Source organism: Notolepis coatsorum (genome assembly GCF_963971535.1).
Source record: "Notolepis coatsorum genome assembly, chromosome: 8".
NCBI lineage: Eukaryota > Metazoa > Chordata > Actinopteri > Aulopiformes > Paralepididae > Notolepis > Notolepis coatsorum.
In genome coordinates this window covers 63,489,136-63,495,135 of record NC_140172.1, presented here as the reverse complement: position 1 = coordinate 63,495,135, position 6,000 = coordinate 63,489,136, and positions in this window count along the sequence as shown.

Sequence of the window (6,000 nt, the reverse complement as noted above, 5' to 3'; positions counted from 1 at the left end):
CCGAGACAGCTTGTACACAACCCTCAGCCTGTCTGGCCTCACGTGGTATGAGGCTGCAATCCATCACCTGGAAGACAATAGGCGTGGGAAGAGGACTAACAAGCCAACTCCAAAAGCCCTCCAGGGGGTTGGGCGAGGTGCTAACATCCCCACCCTGTAAAACACTATATTGTTACAGAAACGCCAACAAGAGATAAACAAGACATCAACACCTTGGCCCAGGGAAGAGAAGGGTCTTCGATAAGAAGGTCTATGACACCATGTGGTGAAAGCCAGAAGTCTCTGGAAGCCACACGGCCGATCACCCTTCTTTCATCCAGGGCTGCCTATATCGGTACGTGGAACGTGAGAACCATGTATGAGACGGGGAAGACATTTCAAGTAGCAGCAGTGATGAGGAACTATAATCTCACGCTGCTCGGAATAAGTGAGACAAGATGGACACAGTCCGGACAGAAACGACTGGCCTCAGGAGAGTTACTGCTGTACTCCGGACACGAAGAGGACAATGCCTCCCACACCCAAGGAGTAGCACCGATGCTATCTAAAACAGCACAGACAGCGCTCATAGGATGGGAAGCCCATGGTCCAAGGATCATCACTGCATCCTTTCGAACCAAGAAGAAGAGGATCAATATGAACATCATACAGTGCTACGCTCCTACCAATGACAGCGAGGAAGCAGACAAAGACCAGTTCTACAACAGACTGCAGTCCATTATAGAAAAGCACCCAGAGAGAGACATCACAATCCTGATGGGAGACCTTAATGCCAAGATCGGAAGTGACAACGGGGTACGAAGATATAATGGGAAGACACGGATTGGGGGCCATGAATGAAAATGGGGAGAGGCTGGCGGACCTGTGTGCTATGAACAACTTGGTCATTGGCGGCAGTGTTTTTCCCCATAAGAACATCCACAAGGCCACTTGGGTATCGCCAGACCACATAACCGAGAACCAGATTGACCACGTCTGTATCAGCAAGAAATTCAGGAGGTCCATGCAGGATATAAGAGTAAAGAGAGGAGCAGATGTGGCTTCAGACCACCACCTTGTCGTAGCCAGCCTGAAGCTGAAGCTGAGAAAGAACTGGATGTCGGCACATACAACACGACACAGGTACAACACAGCTTCCTTGAGACGCCAGTAAGCTGGAAGAGTTCAGAGTAACAAGTTCCAAGTTTTACAGGAGCTGTTGGAAGAGGACGAGTGCACCCTGGGGAACAGTTGGAAGGAGATAAAAGAGGCAGTAACGTCTACCTGCCAGGAAGTTCTTGGCCCCAAGAAGCACCAGCACAAGGAGTGGATCTCAGGGGACAGTCTGTGAAAGATCCAAGAGAGGAGGGAGAAGAAGGTGGCAGTGAACAACAGCCGGACAGGAGCAGAGAAGGCCAAGGCACAAGAAAGGTATGCAGAAGGAAACAAGCTAGTAAAGAAGAGCATCAGAGCAGACAAGCGAAGGTATATGGATGACCTGGCAACAGAGGCAGAGCAAGCAGCAAGAGAGGGGAATATGAGAGAACTGTACAACATCACCAAGAAGCTGGCAGGAAAGTACAGCAAACCAGAACGACCTGTGAAGGACAAAGAGGGAAGACCGATAACAACGGGAGAGGAGCAACAGAAGAACAGATGGATGGAGTATTTTGAAGAACTTCTAAACCGGCCAGCACCACAGAACCCACCAGACATCGCACAGGCTGACACAGACCTACCCATAGCCTCCAACGCACCAACCAGGGAAGAAATTAGGAAGGCTATCAAGCAGCTGAGGAACGGAAAGGCTGCAAGACCAGACAACATCCCTGCGGAGGCACTGAAGTCAGATATAGAAACCACGGTGAAGATGCTCCACCCACTCTTCATGAAGATATGGGAGGAAGAAGACGTGCCAGGAGATTGGAAAGAGGGCTATCTCATCAAGATCCCAAAGAAAGGCGACCTTAGCAATTGCGCAAATTACAAAGGGATCACACTGCTATCAGTGCCAGGGAAAGTTTTTAACAGTCATCTTGAACAGGATGAAGGACCTCATCGATGCACAACTCCGCGATGAGCAAGCTGGTTTCCGCAAGGACCGATCCTGCACAGACCAAATTGCAGTGCTGCGCATCATCATGGAGCAGTAGATAGAGTGGAACTCGCCCCTGTACATAAACTTTGTGGACTATGAAAAAGCCTTTGACAGCCTAGACAGAGAGACCCTCTGGAAGCTTCTCCGACATTACGGGGTGCCGGCCAAGATTGTTTCCATCATCAGGAACTCCTATGAGGGACTGACATGCAAGGTTGTCCACGGAGGGCAGCTCACAGAGGCATTCCAAATGAGGACCGGGGTCAGACAAGGTTGTCTGCTCTCGCCCTTCCTCTTCCTGCTGGCCATTGACTGGATAATGAAGACCTCCACAGCACAGAGAAGGTATGGGATTCAGTGGACACCTTGGACGCAACTGGACGACTTGGACTATGCTGACAATTTGGCACTATTGTCGCACACCCAACAACAGATGCAGGAGAAGACCAACAACTTGGCATCCACTTCCGCGCAAGTGGGACTCAACATCCACAAAGGCAAGACTAAGATCCTCAAGACCAATGCAGCAAACAACACCAACGCAATCATGCTGGATGGCGAGGCTTTGGAAGAAGTTGAAGCCTTTACCTACCTTGGCAGTGTTACTGACAAGCAGGGAGGCACAGATGCTGACATTAGAGCACGAATAAGGAAAGCACGTACAGCATTCGTGCAATTGCGGAACATCTGGAGCTCAAAAGAACTGACTTCCAACACCAAAGTCAGATTCTTTAACACCAACGTCAAGGCAGTCCTACTATACGGAGCAGAGACGTGGAGAACTACAGCTGCAACCATCAGGAAAGTGCAGGTCTTCATTAACAGCTGCCTGCGGAAGATCATCCACGTCCGATGGCCAGACACCATCAGCAACTGCGAACTCTGGCAGAGAACAAACCAGCTGCCTGCAGAAGAAGAAATTAAGAAACGCAGATGACGCTGGATAGGCCACACCCTGCGAAAGCCCGCAAGTACCATCACCAGACAAGCCCTAACATGGAACCCGCAGGGCAAGCGGAAAAGGGGCAGCCCGAGAAACACCTGGCGCAGAGACCTGGAGGCAGACACCAAGACCATGAAGATGACCTGGAACCAACTGGAGAGAACAGCTCAAGACAGAGATGCTTGGAGATCACTTGTTGACGGCCTATGCCCCAGAAGGGGTAGCAGGCGTAAGTAAGTAAGTAACTGTAACTGAGAAGCCGTCGGTCTTGCTGAGTTTGTTATTTGAACCGAAGAGAATGGACTCTGTTTTGCCAATGTGTAATGATAGTTTGTCATCAGCGAGCCATATGCAGATTTTGCCTAGTTCCGAGCTGAGGGTTTTCTCAACCTTTAACTTGTTCTTGTCAGAGACCAGCAGGGCTGAGTCGTCTGCGAACAAGAACAAGTTGCAGTCACAAGCTGACGACATGTCATTTGCATAAATTAGGAACAGTAGCGGTCCTAGTATGCTTCCTTGTGGAACACCACAGCTCACTGTGAGGGGGGAGATAGGGTGCCGTTTACCTCCACCATCTGTTCTCTCCCCTCCAGGTAGGATTGCATCCAGCTCACTGATAGACTATCAAAACCAATTGCTTTTAGCTTGTCAATCAGAATGGAGTGATTGACAGTGTCGAAGGCTTTTTGTAGGTCCAGCATGACCATGCCGCAGTATTTGCCCACGTCTACCTCTTGTTTGATGTGGTTGTTCAAATAGAGAAGGCATGTGTCAGTGGAGTGGGATGTTCTGAAGCCAGATTGGAATTCGTAGATTAGATTTTTTTCCGCTAGGTACTTTTCAACCTGTTCGTAGACTGTTTTTTCCATGACTTTCGAGATGGAGGTAAGAATAGAAACAGGGCGGTAGTTGCCTGGGTCTAATTTACTGCCCTTTTTGTGCAGAGGGGTCACTCTCGCAATTTTGAAGTCCTTGGGGACGTGTCCCTGTTTTATGGAGAGGTTTATTATGTGTGTGATGACTGGGGTGATGGCAGCTGCTGAGTCTCTGAGGAATTTGGAGGGGATGTTGTCATGGCCAGTGGCCTTGTTAGGTTGGAGGGCGCTCAGTTTTTTGAGTACCCGTCCTCATCTGTTGTTACCATTTCCAGTTTAAAGTCATCTTTGCGGACCCCTAGGTTTTTGTAGTAAGCTACTATGTGTTCTACCCCATAATGCCCTGAGTGGGAGGGTAGTTTGTTTACCAGTGTTGTGGCTATGTTTGTGAAGAAAATGTTTAAGTAATTGGCTACATCTAGCTTTTCTGTGATGAGTGTGTTGTCCGTCTTTATGTTTATGTGTGAGAATCTGGTTTTAAGTTTTTTACTGCAGCCTAGTTGATTGTTGAGTAATTTCCAAAGTTCACATGGTTTGTTTTTGTTTTCCTCAGTTTTGTCATTGATGAAGTTCTTTTTTGCAGTTTTGATCATGGAGTTTATGTTGTTTCTTAGTCTGTTTCTTTCCAGTTTGAGTTCAGTCATGTGGGCTTGGAGTTCACTGCTCGTGCTTTTTGTAAGCTTTGACTGACTTTTACGAAACTCAGAGCATTTTTTGTCTTTGGTTTTCATAGCGGCCAATATTTCGGAGTGCATCCACGGCTCAGCGCAATTTTTTACCCTGGTGGTTCTTAGGGGGGCCATGTCGTTTAGTGTTGTTGAAAATTTGGTTTTGAAACCAAGCCATGTTTCTTCTACCAGTGTACCATTGAGCTCATCTGACCAGTCCAGACTCTCCAGTTCAAGGTTAAAGGCCTCGCTAGAGTAGGTTTTGAGGTCTCTAGATGTGACTGTTTTGTGACAGCCGGCCTTATGTTTTAGCTTTTTGCTGGTACAGAATATCATATAATGATCACTTAACCCGCATGCTATAACCCCTTTATTGGAGATCTTGGACTTGTCAGAGGTCAGGATGAGGTCAATGGTAGTCTGAGTTGATTCACATATACGTGTGGGTTGGGTGATCAGCTGGCTGAGGCCTTGCAGATCACAAAACCTATTGAAGGATTTGAAGACGGGTGCATCTTTTTGTTGCATATCCGTGTTCCAATCCCCAATAAGAATCTTTTCAGCATCCTCAGCTCCAGCTAAGCACACATCCAGAGTATCATAAAAGCCAGTTTGATATGGCGGTCTGTAGATTGTGCCGACTAGAACAGATTTAGCCCTTTCAAATAGAATTTCCACCCATAGTTTCAGGTCAGTACGGTTAATGAATTTGGTGTCCTTATGAATGTACATACAAACACCACCTCCATACTTGTTTCTGTCATTACGGACTATTGAAAATGGGGGACCCTGATGTAAACAAGACGAAAGTCTTTCTCTGGTCTGTGTCCTTTCAGCCGAACAGGATAATGAAAAAATTATCCCACTAAATGGCCAGACGCGTCTTATGGCGACATCTACAATTACCTCATTGAGTCTCCAGGTAGACTAATGTTTATATTTAAGTGCAGTGGTCTGTAGCCACTCACACTACCACCGAAGCTCCGCCCTCTGATGGAACAGTCCACATTCATTCGTGCGTCATCTCGCGTCGTCCAGACTCCGTTGACAATCTGCGCATGTGTATGGGGAGTAGATGCTGGAAAAGGGACTTGATCTCGGCCGATTTAGTTCTAATCGATTAGGAATGGGTCGCGCCGATTTCAGAATCCCGGAAGTGTTGTGGTGGTCTATAGCTTATGCGTTATTTTTTTCCGTAGCCGCATTTTGCGGAGACGCTCTCTGATTGGCCACTTCATGTGACATGTGCGCCCAATCGTGTGACGCCTGTTTCTACACCGGTTAAGCTTAGGCACTCTTTCGAAGTTGGTTAAGGTTAGAGTTTGTCTTAGAGCATGGCGAAAGAACACCAGCCCTGATTCCAAACTATAACCATAACCAACTTTGAAAGAGTCGCCTAAGCTTAACCAGTGATAAACTAGGCGTTAGGTAGTTTGC